The sequence below is a fragment of the Drosophila novamexicana genome, unplaced genomic scaffold (assembly GCF_003285875.2).
Source record: "Drosophila novamexicana strain 15010-1031.04,08,12 unplaced genomic scaffold, DnovRS2.1 tig00000009-arrow-pilon, whole genome shotgun sequence".
NCBI classification, from domain to species: domain Eukaryota; kingdom Metazoa; phylum Arthropoda; class Insecta; order Diptera; family Drosophilidae; genus Drosophila; species Drosophila novamexicana.
In genome coordinates, this window is record NW_020824766.1 from 265905 (window position 1) to 282996 (window position 17092).

Below are 17092 nucleotides of genomic sequence, written 5' to 3' on the forward strand. Positions count from 1 at the left end.
GCTGTTTATCAGGTCTATAAACTGATCCAATAAGCTATATATTTGTTATATATAAGTATATATATTTTCTGGGTAGATCGAATTGTATTCGTCTGTTGCGTCTGACATTATCTTTCATTTACGTTTCACATGTACATCGCCTCTCTATGTGATTCTCATTACCTTAAGTATCATCGAAAAGAGAGTTTAGAACGTACAGAAATATTATCCCGAAAAATGATTGGCATTTTGAATGGATTGAGATAAAACAGTTCAATGTCTAAACCCTACTTTATGTTTGATTTGTAAACCTGATTTTCCACTGCAATTACGTCTTCTATTTACAATTGCCCGTTGTACTGAAAATATTGCGAGCAGTAAATATTTTCATATACAAGGTGCGGGCTAAATTTTACTATCTCCCAATGTTGGCATCTATCGATTATGATTAGATAAATGCAATGGTTGGGACCAAAGTTAATTATACTTTGGGATTGCTTTAGATATGTTTGTTTTATGTAATATGATATAGAAAACTGTTTGTATAATGGCTATTATGACATCCAATCTCACTTTCTCCCTATCCTTCGCTCTCCACTTAATTTCATTCACAGTTTATCTCAATTTCTTAATCTTTCTAACTTGTTTTCTATATCGCTCAATCGCCTCGCTCTATTATTCATCTGTATTTCTACCAATCGTATAATTGGACTTTCTTTCCCTCTCAATCGTAAGGCACAACTTAGTAGGCAATACATTATGTCATGAAAATCGCATAGAAAGGCGATACCGTACATCACCTTGTCTTCAATTTGTCTTCCGCACTTTCTTCTGTGGTTTGTCTTGGTTAAGTCTCTTGCCCAGCAAAACACAAAGCTGCGCCTTAAAGTCTAATTCATCCAACTTGATTATCTTAGTTGTTCGTTAACAAGCTGTAAAGCCCCATTGGGGAAAAGCGCACAAGCAATGCGCCGCCAGCAGCAGCAGTTTTTGGCTGTTGCATAGACATTTTGTGGCATATGTAGGAGTACTACTTCCTGGTTAACTCAATCCACACACGGCAATCACAAAAAGGAGACTCTCAAAAAAAAGCAAAAACAAATTAGTTTTTATGAAGCTTGTCAGACCGAAAATGTTGCTGCAACGGCAACAGTTGCTGCAGACAACGTTGCAGTTGTTGCGTTTAAATGCAATTTATTTGATGTTGCACAATTAATTGCCTAAAACGTGAAAGGGATGTGGAGGCAGCGACGAGCGACGGCTGGAGTGCAGTGGAGGGGGCAGCGTGGGGGCAATTGCAGGCGCAGTGGGTGTGTGTGTGTGACAGACATTTGTTGCAGTTGTTGCCGTTGTCACTGTCAAAGCTGTTGTTGTTGCTGTTGTTGTCGCTGCTTGCAACATTTATTAGTCGCCCTGCAACATTTGTTGCCATTTTTAATGGCCTTTGTTCGCGTTGCGTTGCGTTGAGCAAACACTTCCTTCATTTCGAACGGCGTTGCCCACGCCAAGCCGGGCCAATCCTCTCCAGCCCACACAGAGGGGGAGAGAGAGAGATAGAGAGATGAGTTCGTGTTTGCTTTTCGCCAATTTTAATGATTTTTCCAGCAAGTTTTCTCAAACTTGCAGCTTCCTCAATCCTTTAACTGCGCCCGTTGCATATGGAAAGTTTCAATAATTCACTTCAATTGCTTTGCTGGCAGCTTGTGATTGCTGTTGTTGTAGCTGCAACAGTTGCTGCTGTTGTTGCTGGGCGTTTTGATTTGCTGCTGTTTAATTAAGCTTTTGGCTCGGCCTTTTTGATTTTATGGCAATGCCATTTTGCCAATCGCACGCCGTGAGAGAATTTCCAATTAAGTTTGTTATTTTCATTACGATCTAGCTCCAAAAAAAAGAGGGAACCAAACACATTGCTCGCCCAATTCAACTCTGAAAGTGCCTTAAATTATTTAGCTGGCAGCTTGAAAAAACATTTTTATTATTATTTTTTGTTTTTTGGGTCAACTCACGTCATGCAAAGAGCTAACTAAATGCAATTATGCTGCGAGTGGGCGTGCCTCACATTTGTTGCAAGAGCTGCTGCGCTTATGGTTCAATGACACCAGCTGAAAGTGGCACAGCGCTCGATTTAAATAGAGCAGCAGGCAACAGAAGACTTTTGCGAACTAAAAACAGTTAGAGCAAGGCGGAATATAGTGAGCGAATTGTAATAGATAAAGCTTCATAAATGCACCTAATGCACTTTAAAAGGCAACTTGTACAACTTAAAGTTTCTAGCTTGTGCTGCTGGTCAAGCTTTAAGATTAATAAGAGCTTTTGCAAACCCCAAGGAAGTTGTTAAACGTTAAACTTTAAGTTAGTTTAATCTACACTTAATCCAGTTTTTCGCAAGTCATATGTTTTAAGCTTTAAGAGCCAACTTGTTAATCTTAAAGCTTTTGACGACAAACCTAAAATAGACTTAAGCTCTAAGAGGCAACTTGTAAAAAATAATAGCTTTACTTCAAAGTGTGCTTAAAGCTTTTAAAAGAATCTTGTTGAATGTAATGTGTTAAGCTTCTCATAAGTCTAGTTTTAAGTTTAGTCAGAGCATTGATAAACCTAATGTTTATTTCAAGTAGAAATTTGTTAGAGCTTTAATTTTCTGACAAATCAACTTTTAAGATTAGGTAAGAGCTCTTATTTATATATCTTCAAGGAGAAACTTGTTAGAGCTTTCATTTTCTGAAAAATCAACTTTTAAGATTAGGTAAGAGCTCTTATTTATATATGTCTTATTTATAGCTTTTATATATATCAGCTTTTCTGTGCTTAAGTGTCAAGAAAAAGCTCGCTAGACGTAAATGAATATGATTCTGAATAATCAAGCTTTAAGATTGGTTAGAACTTTCAACAGTCTAAAAGCTTTTGTGTGCTTTAATGAAGCTTGCAGATTTCTATGTGCTTTAATTATATACTAAATCAGCTAAATGCTTTTGGGGGAAACAACTTAAAGCTGTTTTTGTCTCTTACTTTTAAGATTAATTTGATATTTAAGTGTAACTTGCAGTCGGTACCATTGGGAAGTAATTTAGCTGCCGGAAATTGGGTCACACATTAAACACATGCCACAAACGCGCACAAACGTGCCGCATTCTGTGGCAGAGGTAGCCGCATCCTCAGCTTGTATATCTGAATTAATCAAATTTTGTTCTGTTGGGATAATTGCGAATGTTTGGATCTGTTCAGCTGTCACACGTGGCGTATGCGTGTTGTCGTCTGTCAATCGAAATGCAATTAAAACGCCAAACTAGCGACAATTTTGGGGCAGTGTGGCTTGGGAATGGGCACACAATTGTCGCCAGCGGCAACAGCTACAGCAACAACAGCAACAACAGCAACTATCATGGCGACACAGTTACAAAGAACGGCTCCACTCGACTCCAACTTCGACTCTGACTCCAATTGTAGTCAATTTGAAAGCAAACTATCAAATGTCAGCAACACACAGATCTGACGTGGCTGCGGCTCTTGTTGCTGTTGTAGATGCCACTTTGGGCAGCCAAAAACAAGCTGTTGCTGTTGCTGCTGCTGCTGCTGCTGCTGCTGCTGCTGCGTCTGCGCAGCCAAGACAAACAAGACTTTGAGACGGAATTGTAATTGTGGCCTAAACTGGGTCAGCTGACAGGCCACATACAACATCCACAGCCAAGTTCTAGACGAATGCGAATTGTGTTGCCGTCGTTGTCGCTGTTTCTATGCTGCTTTGGCCCATTGTTGTTGTGCAGTTGCCGCGCTTTGTTGTGCTTTGTGGCTGGGCTACATTAAAGCGCAACAGCAACACCTTTTGCCATTGTTTGCCGCCAACTCCATTGTTTGGATTTGTGTTTTTTATTTTATTTGGCAATTGAAACTGACAGAGAAATATAAACATGTTAAAACAAAAAGCCAAACTCGCGATCTGTTTGATTTTACTGGCTTTTAGAGGGAAATTATGGCAAATGAGTTGTAAGAATATCGGATAAAGGCCACTTAAAGAAAACATTTGACAAGCTAATGGCTTTTTGCTTTATTTATTTATATTCTTAAATTTATGCGTGCCTCAAAATATTTATTTAATTGAAACTAAAATGAAACAATTTATGAGATATTCTTCTCAAATGAAAAACATTTTATTATATTAATAATTTTTCATTTCTTGTGACTTAAAAGAGCTTAAGATGCTCGTACATGGTTTATAGTATATTATTTTTAACAATTTAACAACAAATTACTTAAATAATATACACAGCACTTTATAATTAAATTTTTTTAATACTTATGCATATAAATACTTATGTATATTAACTTTTAATTATAAACATGCAAATTTAATTTAATAATATATTACTTAACACCTAATAAGTTTGGGCATTAGCTGGGTTCAGTTCAGCTCGATGCGACCCGCGTTTTCACAGCGGTTCCCTGTTCAATGCACCCAACAAAAATCCAAAAAAAAATGACAAAAAAAAGTCAAAATAAAAAAATGACTCCAATAAAGCGGCTGCTTTTCACTTCCTTTTGCATTCTTCGAGCGCCTTTCACTTTCAGTTGCTGTCGTCGCAGTCACTTCCGCTGATGTTGCTGCTGCTGCTGCTGCTGTTGTTGCTGTTGTTGTTGCTGTTGTTGTTGCGGTTCTGCCAGCTCAGAAACCAAAGTCCAATGCACGCAATTTTTATGAGTTTTCAGCAAACGAACTGCAAACATCAACAAAGACGTGAAAAAAAACGCAAATTTTGTTGCTGCTGAAAGATCGTTTAATTTTTAATTATGTATTTAAAATGTGTTGCTGTTGCTGTTGTTGTTGTTGTTGCTGTGAGTGATTTATTTATAAACATTTAGCATTTCAAATATGTTCACAATTCATTTTTGGCGACAATGCAAAGTTAAGTAAACATAAATGAAAAGCCACAAAATAAATAAAATAAATGTAAACAAGTTAGCCGCAGCAATAAATACATTGTAAAGAGCAGCAGCACCTGTTGCAGTTGCATGTGCCGCGCTTGCCACGCCTGCTTGCAACATTCTAGCAGCTAATGGCTGCTGCTGCTGTAATTTATGCAACCTGCCTGCGCCTCACTTTGTCAGTGTTGCTGTCGCCTGTTGATGTTGCTGCCGCGTTACGCATGCGCGCGGCCCGCAGCAACATCGCAATTAACTCGCTCGCCTGCTGCACTTCTCGCTCCTGCTCTTGGTGTTGCTGTCGTTGTCTATTTGTTGTTGAATTAACACTTTGTCGCTGCGCAAAAATTCGCAAGAAAACTGGCAGAGTAAACAAACGAGCGACGTCGCGACGTCAACAACAGATTTTTGCACATATTTTCGGCTGACAAAAGAGCTCAAAGAATATGCAAAAAAATAAATATAAAAAAAAATTATAATAATAACAATTGTGAACTGCAGCCGCAAAGTTCAATGCACAAAATGTTGCAAAGTTTTGTGCACAGCAGCAACAGTTGCTGCTGTTGTTGTTGTTGTTGTCGTATGAATAATCGTATTTGTTCTTGCCAAAAAAAAAAAGAAACAAATTCTTGTTATCGCTGCTGCTGCTGTAAAATTTACACATTTCTGCATCAATTGCAAATTTATTTGCCCAAAAAATGAGTCAACGGGCGGAATTCAAGGCAGGTCGTTTGCCTTTTTTTCATTTTTTTTTTTTTTTTTTTTTTGGGGTAACTTTCCACACGGCGTATGCGTAATTTGTGTGCACTCTGCTTAAATAGCCAAAAAATCACACAGCACAGCGCACTTTTTACGCTCGAAAGAACCGCCAAAAAAAAAAATGGCACAGAAATTGCCATTGTCTGATAAATGTGCTGCCTTCACACCTGACGCTTACCTGGGCTTACCTGGGCAGCTGCTGGCATTTGGGCCTAATGAGTCGCATAGCCAAAGTTCTTTGTCCCTCTCAAAGAGTTTCAGCTGGTGGCGGCTAAAACTGGGGCATTTGCAGCAATTGGTGGTAAGTTTGGTTGGCAAAAGGTAGCTTGGCAGAATTCGACAGTTGCAAGTTGAGTTTGGGCAGAACTGACAGATCAATTAGAACAAGAGTTGTGGCATTGTGTGGCATTGTCTCTTCGTCTTCTTTAATGCGATAACATTGATAAAGAATAGCAAAGTTTCGCCTCGAGGTCTGTGGTTCTTATTCTTATTAATTCCTACAATTATCATAAGTAAAAGATTTAGTTAGCTGTACTATAATTAAGTCAAGTAAGCTGGAAGGCATAGATAAAGACATCCCCGACCTCATAATGTATATATATTTCAGATCAGCATCGACAGCCAATTTGTCAGTCTGACAGACTAGTTCCTTAAGGGTTTTAAATCTGCGGTTTCTGTGCTTGTTTTTACATAAGATAATATCATAACATGGTATTGTTTATTTGTCTAAAGTTAGTTGCTGTCACTTAGATAGAATAGAATTTGAATATATCTGAAGCTCTGTTGCTTGGTTTTCCCAATTATTCTCCTTTTCTCCTTTGAAGGCAATTAATGCTGGCAACACTTAGAGCAATATTTTTGTTAATATTTAGGTAAATTTAAAAAATAGCTATCACATTGCTATCACATTGCACATTCCTTGGCCAGGATATGTGTCATGCATTCAAAGAAAGCCTCGTTTTTCTGCTATGTATTTCACTTCATAAAACTGGGCATAGGTCTACCTTTTATGCTGCACTCTTTTGTCTGATTTGATGCAAATCGAATTACTATACTATAGTAAAAGAGAATATTACATCGCAAATTAAGCTAAATCAGTTCATGATATGATTTATTTAATTTTCACTTAGCAGCTGTACTTTTACTTAACCTATAAAACTTTGCCCATTGCCCTGCCAACTTTTCGACAATTAAAGCAATTATCGATTGCAGCTAAACAAATACTTAGCCAAATCGTCAGCGATGCATTTTCCAATTAGTGCGCACAATTGAATGACAGATCCATCGACAAATTACCACGGAAATTGTCGCCCACGTTGACTTTGTCCCCCTTGTTGTTGTTGTTGTTGTTGTTGTAGGGTATTAGAGGTTGTCGTGGCTGGGTGTTGAGGCAGACAATGGCAGCGACAGCTGCGACTCGAGCGTTGACTTCTAAATGTCAATCACAGTACACTAAGCCATAACACAGCCCAACCCACCCGCCATGCCCACTGCCACCACCGCCCCCTACCATGCTGCGCAACGTGCAACGTGCGCTGCATACAAATTTTCTTAGTAAATATCATAAAAATCCGTATATGCAAAGGGAAAAAAAGAAAAAAATTATATAAATGTGAAGCACTTACTAAACGCAACAAACAAAAACAAATCACGGCAACGCTGAATAAATAAAATAAATAAGTTTATAAAATTAGCCAAGGCACCGCAGAGCCTGTTGTTGTTGCAGTTGTTGTTGCAGTTGTTGTTGTTGCTGCTGTTGTTGCAGTCATTGTTGTCGCGGCTAGTGCAAAAGTAAATGATTATGATGCGTTGCCATTCGCCGTATAAATGCATGCTGCTGCGTATACTTAATAGTTGACGAGTCATCGCAGCAACAACAACAACAACAGCAGCAGCAGCAACAGCAGCAACAACAACAACACGCAGTACGTTGACAATTGCACCCGCCTTGGGGTTCAATGGCCAGCGGGCGTTGCACGCATTTTTCTTGACGCTTCCGCGATTCTGCGTGCTTCAAAGTGCACTTTTATCAGCGACGGCAACCGCTTTGATAAAGCTGCCAATTGCAACAGTTGCTGCTGCTGCAACAGTTGCTGCCACTTCACGCGTCGTTTGCTTGCACATCTGGCGAATTGTTGGGCAAGGCGCCACCCGGAAAAACATTACGCATTTCCATTATGCAGCCAAAAGTGATTGCCACATTATGCGAAAACATAAATTGACCAAAGCGAGTGGCAGCAGTTGCCGTTGCCGTTGCAGTTGCCGCCGGGTTGCAGCAGTCAGCAGATGATTAAGGCAACAACTTTTTCGCACAGACTGTGGCAAAGTTATATAACTAGCGAAGTTTATTGTTATAGTTATTGTTGGAATAGGGGTATTTACAGCTGCTGTGTCTGCTCAGGGGGAGCTCATATAATATATATATTCCCTAGGTCCGGGTATCTATTTAGGTATAAATGCTTCGACAAATATTCGTAATTTATAATATAGAATATTGCTAGTGTAGAATATATCTTATATATATCAAAAATTACCACAATATATCTAGGCTATACTTAGGTTTTCTCATTTGGGGTAAAGTAATGCGTCATATACAAAAAGTAGCATATTCCTGAGTCTATGTTAAAGATACGAAGTGAGCATTTCATAAATGTGGCAAGTGGCATGAAACGATGTGGGACAGTACTTAGACTACATTTACAGATATATATATCTATATATATGCTCTTATTTAGCTTTTGATGCAGCTCAAAAATGAACTAAAAAGAAACATTTCAATATGACGCAGCTGAACTGTGTCTATTTCGTGCAATTTGCCCAGCACTTGAGTTGCACTTTGGGTGTCTATTTAATTGCAACAAATTTGCAATTGCAACAAAGCAACAACGAAACAAAACAAGACAAACAAAAAGAAAATCAGCAGAGATTTGCACAGATCAAAGTGCGGGCAGGCAAGCGAAGCATTTAAGTTATGCGGTTGCACATGCAACAAAAATGAGGAAGCAGCTCAAAATGCAAGCAGACATGATTGCAACAGCAACAGCGGCAGCAGCAGCAGCAAGAGGCGCATTTGCTGCTGACGCACGAATCAGTGAAGCGTTTGATTTTTACCAGAAATGCGAAAACACACAGCAACAACAGCAGCAGCAGCAACACACAAGTGGCGGCAATGCCAAAGCGGACGCTTCACTTGCAACAGCAGCAGCAGCAGCAGCAGCGGCAGCTGAGACGCTGGCTAACAAGCTGAACCTCAGCTTTGGCCAGTTGCCTGCCTGTCTTCAATTAACACGCCGCTTCGTTAAGTGATGTTGCACGTTGTTGTTGTTGTTGTTGCTGTTGCTGCTGCTCGTTGTTGCTGTTGTGTGGCATTTCCCTTTAGCAGCAGAATGCGTTGACCTTTTGCCGCCGCAGCTCATGTGCTGTGCTGTGCTGTGCTGTGCTCTCAAGTGTGGCCACGGCGGCAACACTTTGACAGACTTGTTGAAACACCTCCGACCGCGGCTGCGGCTCTTGCTACATGCCTGCTGCATGCACCAATGCTGACCGTTTGATTTAACTGCTTAATCAAGTGGAGTTGAAGTTGAAGTTGATGTTGCATGTTGAATTGCTGTTGATCTGCTGGCCAGCGCTGTCATAAACACAACTTTATATAAGTATCTACAACTGCTCATCATCATCATCATCATCATCATCATCAACAACATGATTATGTTGCTCATTTGCGGCGGTGATCGATGAGTGTCTTCCTGCTGCTTTGTGTTGCAAGCAGCTACTAAATTAAATCAAAGCTGGCAGCGTGTTAAAACGTGCCTGACATGCCGCAAGCCCGCTGAGGAAATCGGCACTTGAGACGCGTGTTGCCCCCCATGCCCCTTGTGCCTCGCTGCACCCTATTCCAGTTTGTTGCATGTTGCGTGCTGCAAATTAGTTGCAGGAATAGCTGGGCTGGCAAGCCAATAACGGGCCCATGTTTAGCCACCAATTCGTTCATAAATTAGTGGGCGTGGGCGTGGCGCCTTGGCACCATTTGGGCCGCGAGCTGGAAACTGCATTGCAAGTTCTTTATCAAAAAATAAAAGCTGTAATTGGGCGTGTTTTGCGGTAACTGTACAAGGAACATTTATTTTAGCAAACTAAAATTAAAACAATAACAAAATATTGATAAAAATACTCGAAACATTAGTTAGCTTAACTTATATAATTCCTTCACTTTTTCATCTATTTAGTTATCTTTAGTTTTTGTTTTTGGGGCAAGCAACAACAAAATTGGCAACTGTCAGCGGAAAAGTGTCAAACGACTTATTCTGTTTCCTTGAGGCATGCAACTTGATCAAAAAGTGCACATTCAATGCATACAAAGCTGACATGAAAAGTTACTTCCTTATTGCCAATACTCACACACACACACACACACACACACGCACACACTCGCACGTACACACATCTAAGCCGTCATCTAAATCAAGGCTTATGTAACTGCCAGCAGTCGCCATGTTTGAGCCGCAACGTTTCATTTTTTTTCGTGTTGCTGTTGGTGGCTGTTGCAAATTGTAAAACGTGCCGCCGGCCACGTTGCCAAATGTGCAGCAGCCGCAGTTGCAGCTTCAAAATGCAAATGCATCTAACACCGGTTGGGCAGCTTTTCGTTGCAATCTCACGGATGCAAACACACACACATATACACACTGACAGCTAAATCTCGTTACTCAATTTCAATTGGCTTGCAGTCGCTGTCGACGTCGTCGTCGCCGTCGCTGGTGACTGCAACGTTTCCTGCTGCATTTGAAAGTTCTGCAAGCAATAAAAAGCTCGCTCTGCAGCAGTCGCTCGCCCGCTTGCACGCGCTCTCGCTCTCCCTCGCCGTCACCCTCTCTCAGCTCTGAATAGCTTTGACTGACTCTCTCTCTCTCTGCCAGTGCCTGCTGCTCTTTGCACTTCTTTGTTTTGCTTCTCATATTCTTGAAGTGCTGCTGCTGCTGCGACTGCGGTTGCTGCTGCTGTAAAAGCTTTGCGTCGACGTCGCCAAAGCAGCGGCCGCTATTCGTTCGCGTCGCTTCGCTGTCGTTCGTTTGCTCGTTTACAGTTGTCTCTCGTTGCTTGAAGCGCGCGGCACGCGAACGCTCCCCAAAGCGAACACAACAACAAGCGCTGCTCGCAGCTCGATTTCGCGTTCGTTTTGTGTATTTATCAAAAAAGCAAATAACAAAAAAAATCAGAAAAGCAGAAGAAGGTTTTGTAGGCTCGTCAGCAAAATCAACGGAAAAAGTTTGTAACTTAAAAAGTGCGTTAAAGAGTTCAATACTCACTCACACACACACACAAATACTTGCAACAATTGATGCGTCCCAGAGCTCGCCACAGTGTGTTGCATAAATTGCTCGCGGGCATTGTGATTTGAATTTCAAAATCAAGTTGAAGTTGCGGCCTGCCCCGCTGCCGCTGCTGCTGCTGCTGCTGCAGTGTGTGGAAGAGAGTTCCCCAATTCCAGCTGCCGCCGAAGTGACAGTGAAAAAAGTCACCAGAGAAAAGGAAAATACAAAAAGTAAAGCATACAACACAAAAAAAAAAACCCAACCAAACCAAACCAAAGCAGAGCAGTGAAATTAAAGCAGAAGAGGCAAAAGTGTTGCCTTTAAGTGAAGTTTCTGAAATCAACACGAGATAAATAACAACAACAACAACAACAACTACAGCCAATGAGCGGCGCTCAAAAACAATAACAACAATAACAACAACAAAATTGAGGCGAAAAGGCAGCGCCTATTTTTGGACAGCGGCCGCTTGAAGCTGGCGGCAGGACGGGCGCAGGCATTTCTGAGCTGCTCCCAATTGAATGGTAAATTGAATTCTTCTTCTTTTCTTTTTGTCTTTCGCATTTCCTTTTGCACCCCTCTCTTTCGCTGTCTCTCTCTCTCTTTCTCTCGCTCCCACGGCATAAATAATTCAGTCTTACGCGTCGTATGCTTAATATTAATGTAATCAGCCTAAATCAAGCAGCTCACACACACTCGCACACACACACACACACACACACGCGTATCTCTTACTCCTTCACACACACAATTCGCAGGTTCATTCACATCATTCACACACCACAAAACGGCCTGCAACTTCCTGTCTGTCGCTTTGTTATTGTTGTTGCTGCTGTTGCATTTTACTTCCTACATTTTCCGTACCAAAAAAAAAAAAGGCAAAAAAACCAAAAATGAAATAAAAAAAGTAAATAAAAAACTGGTTTAGTTCAACACACGGCGACTATTGCAAAACTGGTTGCAATTATTGCTGCTGCTGCTGCTGCTTTGATTTTGCTGCCGCTGCTGCTGCTTCTTCTTCTTTGGCCAATTGATTTGTGCCCAGTTAGGCTCGCTTGGCATTTGCATTCCGGTTTAGGGCGCATCTTCGGCTCTAATCAGAGCCGGAAACATAAAAATTGCTGCCTCGTTGGCCTTTTCAAATGTCCAGCTATGAAAGTGGCCAACAGGTGCAACAGCTGCCGCTAACGCAGCCGCAGCCACAACATAATCCCAATAGAGTGGCATTCATAGAAGGATGTCAGGCAACTATTTGCAGCTGCTGAGTGCCACGTTTTGTAATCTCTGTGCAAGTGCGTACCACAAATCACCTTTAGATGCAAGCAAGCAAAGCACGACTGCTGAATACTCTATAAAATATTCCACAATATACTTTGGCTGACAGCGATGACAAAATCGAACTAGAAGAAAGTTTTCGATTTCTTTATCTAGAGATACTAAAACAAAAAACTAGCTGGAGCTATAACTTTTTGGATTTTTAATCTTTCAATAAATGTACTAAATAATAATGCTAAGTAAATGTGCTTAAATGTTTTGTTGTATGAAACAAAATCCAAAATATATATATTTAAATTATATTTTATTTATTCACTTAAATGTATTTAATATATATTTTGCCGTAACTTTTAATAATTATTTACTAGATATTTAATATATATTCTTGAGCTGCAAGAAAAACCTCAGATCTTTTTGTTAATTAACTTCTTATGTATTCCAACTAACTAGCACTTGATTTGTGCCTATCAGCTAATTGTGCAACTTGTACTTTAACTTTCGTCTTAGACATTCTCCTTTGTGATTGAATATACCCCATACTCAGCCAGCTGTATAGGGTATCTAGAAAATCGCTATGAATAAATTAGCTTCCATTATGTTGAACACATGTACATAGATCGTTTAACCAGCGAATACTCACATTAAATAGTTGACAAATTGGCAACAAAAATTGCAAACACACACACACGCACACACAGACGCACACATACACACGCACTTGCCGTCAAAATGTTTGTTTGCCGAGTTCATTAACATCAAAATTCGTCCTTGTGCGGCCAAGTCAAGAAAAAAAAAAACGAGCCAAAGCAAATTGCAAATATAAATAAATGAATAAATAAATTATATGCAACAACAAAATAGGCAACAACAACTAAATTAGTTAGTGGCAGGCAGCGCTTAGAATGTGGCCGTTGCGTCCAAGGATAACGGAGCGGCACGTGTGCGCACAAATGTATCTGTAACGCATATGTATCTGTATCTGTATCTGAGTGTCTTTGAATGTATCCACAAATTAACTATATCTGTGCCTGCAACTGTTACCAAATCATGGTCGAAATCGGTGTCTGAATATTTGTATCTTTACCTGTATTCGCATCTGTATGTGTGTGTGTTTTTGTTATTGTATTATTTGTCCTATCTCTATCTATATTTGTATCTGCACACGTGCCTTCATATTATTTGTATAGATTTCTATTAGTTTTTGTATCTGTCGACCTTTATTTGAGTATCTATATTCTTATCTAAATCTATGTAAATGTACATTTTTTTTACCCGTAGCAATATTTGTATCTGAGTATTTGAGTATCTAAATCTATATCTTTATCTACACAGATATCTTTATGCTACGTATCTATATTTATATCAAGTATCAGTATAGTATTTACGTACCTTTATCTGTAACTAAGTATCTGCATTGTTATTTCTATCCGTATCTGAGTATTGGAATATCTGCAACTGTTGTATCTGTACAAATGTATCTACATATCTACTGATTATCTGTCGCCTATTTGAGTACACGTATCTGTCTCATTATGCAGATAAATAGATGTATGTGTATCTTTATCTGTATCTGTATCTGTATCTATACATGTAACTGTATCTTTATCTAAAAGTTTTGGCTTGGCGACAGAATCGAACGGCTCACCTGCCCCGGCTGGCCTGTATCTGTGTGTGTGTGTGTGTTGTGTGTATGCCAGAAAGCAACGCAACTAAAAAAACTGCTCGTAAATAATCATCATCTTCATTATTATTGTTATAATCATTATGATCATCGCGTAATCATCATAGAGCAGACTGGCAGCCAGTCGAGCCAAACGCTTAGCTCGCAACGGTATTCGTTGTAAAAACGCGGCCAATAAACTGAATGCGGTGCGGTTCAAGGTTTGGCCAAAGCCAAAACGAAACTAAAGCAACAACAACAACAACAAACAATAGCGAACGAATGACGAACGCGCGCCGCAGCCAAATGAATAACAATTAAATCTCACAAAAGGCATGAAATCATCTGCCGAGCGCTAAAGACTAACAAAGCAAAAGGCAAAACTAAAACTAAACAACAACAACAACAACAACAACAACAGCAACAACAAAATAAAACTAGCACAAAGTCGAGCTGTAGTTAATGTATCCATGAGATACTTCTGGCAGCTGAGCTCAAAGCTCATTGACCAAAACAGTCAGTACCCAGACCGGGTACCCATTATCCGAGTAGCCGAGTCGCCAGTCTCCAGTCTCCAATCTTCAATCTTCAATCTTTGAAGTCTGCTTTAAAACTTACCGTTAAGCTCAACTCGAGGCGGCCCATTAACAGTTAAGCGGGCCAATTACCCAGCCGGATAATTGCTTAAGTATGCCCAGGGGGAGGGATAGAGGGGTAGAGGGGTGTTGGGTGTGCTCCAATCGATGCTGCTCTAACGCATCATGCCCGTGTCCAGGCCCGTCAATCAGCTGCTCATCAATTGGCCAGTGTGGCAAGGGGCCGGCTGCAAGTTCTGCGTGTTCTTCTATGGCTTGCCTCTTGCCTCTTCTCATGTGGTTGCACACATTTCTACTTTATTACAAAATTGACCCACATATTTGTTGTTGTTTACTATATATATATTGTTTTTTTTTTTGCGCTACAAGCGAGTGGCCATTATACAGATACAGATACAAAGGCAGATACAGATACAGATTCTTTCTGTGTGTGTGTATCTGCTGTTATTTATTCATTATTATTATTATTTTAGTTATTTTTGTTGGCTCACATTTTTGTCTTCTCGTTCGCTTTAATCGGCAATTTTTTTTGTTTTCATTTTCTGCCTGCTTTTTATTTTGTTTTTTCGGTTCACATGACAAAAAAAAAAAGAAGAAAAATAAAAAAAAAACTTGAAGTGTGTTTCGTGACATTAATGAACTTATATGGACTGGACAATTTAGATTTGATGTGTCAACAATTCATTTGGGCTTGTGTGTGTATCTTTCAGATGGGCTGTGCACTCTCCAAATTGTATTGATTGTGTGTGCGTGCGTGTGTGTGTTGGTAAAGGGTGTGGTCTAGTGTTGAGCAATTAATTGACAAACATTACTTTGGGCCAAGAAAACAAAGATAAAAGTTAATTAAGAAATACCTAAGAGCTAATGTCGCTCAAGAATGTGCATGTACTTAACCTTAACATGCTCTAGATAACATTCTGTTAATCATAATAACAGAGCTTTCTGTTAACAGCACCCATTAGGAAACTTCACAAAATAAGTTATACGATACGGATTTTTAAAATGGTTTCTTTTGTTGAGTACGGATCATAACAAAAAGCATAATTATGAGTTTATGTTCTCTTCTGTAAACTGGTTTGGTTTATATTAAGCAAATTTATGGGAACTTCGGGTTACAACTATTAAGGATAAGAGTCCTCGTTAAGAGTAAGCATTACTGCTAATATATACCATTACATTCTAATGATAACATGCTGTAAATAACATTATGTTGAGCATAATAACATATTTAGCAGAGCTTAACATGGACTGTTATGATATAAAGGAAAATTCGTTTATGCGGTGTATATAGACTCCACTACAGAAAGTCTAAGGATTTCTTATGGAATTATATTAAGGCAAATCAACTCAGTACATACATTACTTTAATATAATATTCTAATGATAACATGCTCTAAATAACATTCCCTTGATCATGATCCTATTTGGCAAATGTTAGGATAGTCTTTTAAGATTCAAAAGAAACTAAGTTTAGTACTAAAAGTCTTAAGATTGCTTATATATTTCTTATAATTAATATTTTCCCAAACCAAGGATTTTTCCGAAATGAACTGCAATTTGAAATTCTTAAAAATTTGTGAAGCGTGTTGGAGTCGTCGCCCGCTTTGAAACATTATAATTGACATTTTTGGGCCAAGAATATACCGCAAACTGTTTTAGTTTCGGCTTTGCATTGTTTTTTTTATTTGCTTCTCTGCTTGGTCATGCTTGGCTGCAGATACAAAGAAAAGAGCTATAGATACAGATACAGATACAGATAGAGATAGAGATACAAATATGTGCTGCAAATGCAGTTAGCAAAGAGTGACCTCCAAACAGAATAGAATCAAAATGTGAGAGACGGAAAAAAACAGAGCCACCTCCAAGTCGCCACAATGTGTGGCAAGGTGCAGGCGACCATAACCACAAAACCACAGCGCTGATGATGATTAAGAAACAGAGCTCATAAAGTGCCTGTGTGTGTGTGTGTGTACTTAGTGTGCGTGGCTTCTATGCGGCTGTCAAAGAAGTTGACGATCCATTCGAAGCGAAACGGGCAACATACCAAAGGGACAGTAAGGTCAAAAGCTGGCCAAAGAGCAGAGGACCTGGTCTGCTGCAGTGTCGGGGCGGGTATCGGGGCCTTGGCTTCCTATGGAGAGCGCCTTTTGATGCGCCTTTTTATTGCAAAACGTATTTAAATGTGACACAGGTGGTGATTGCACTGAATTAGTAAGTGGCACGGGAAGGCGGCCAGAGCGGAGCTTAAGTGGACAGGTAGCTGAGGCCAAAGTCGACGACGACGACGACGACGACGACGGCTCAGTTGATGGGCCTGTTAAATGCTGTTGATGGCCGCAGTTGCTGTTGTTGCTGCTGTTGATGAGACATGCGATAAAAATAAGTGTTGCTGTTGCTGTTGCTGCTTGGCTAATGACTGTGCCCAAAAATGCAGAAGACAAGTTTAAAGTAGGTTAAATGCTGTGTGTTAGCTAGCGGAAAGTCGCTTTCGTATGTTAAACTTGAGAAAATTCAACACAAATATGAACAACGATGCGGCAGCACAATAAACTTTAAGGCAGACACGCCTCACGTCACTTTTATCACAGTGCATG

General features: G+C 39.9%; 1 protein-coding gene across 1 annotated transcript in view; it reads left to right on the top strand.

Moving 5' to 3' along the window:
• Positions 1 to 17092, top strand: part of LOC115768647 (ecdysone-induced protein 78C) — a 40322-nt gene that overhangs the window by 7069 nt on the left and 16161 nt on the right.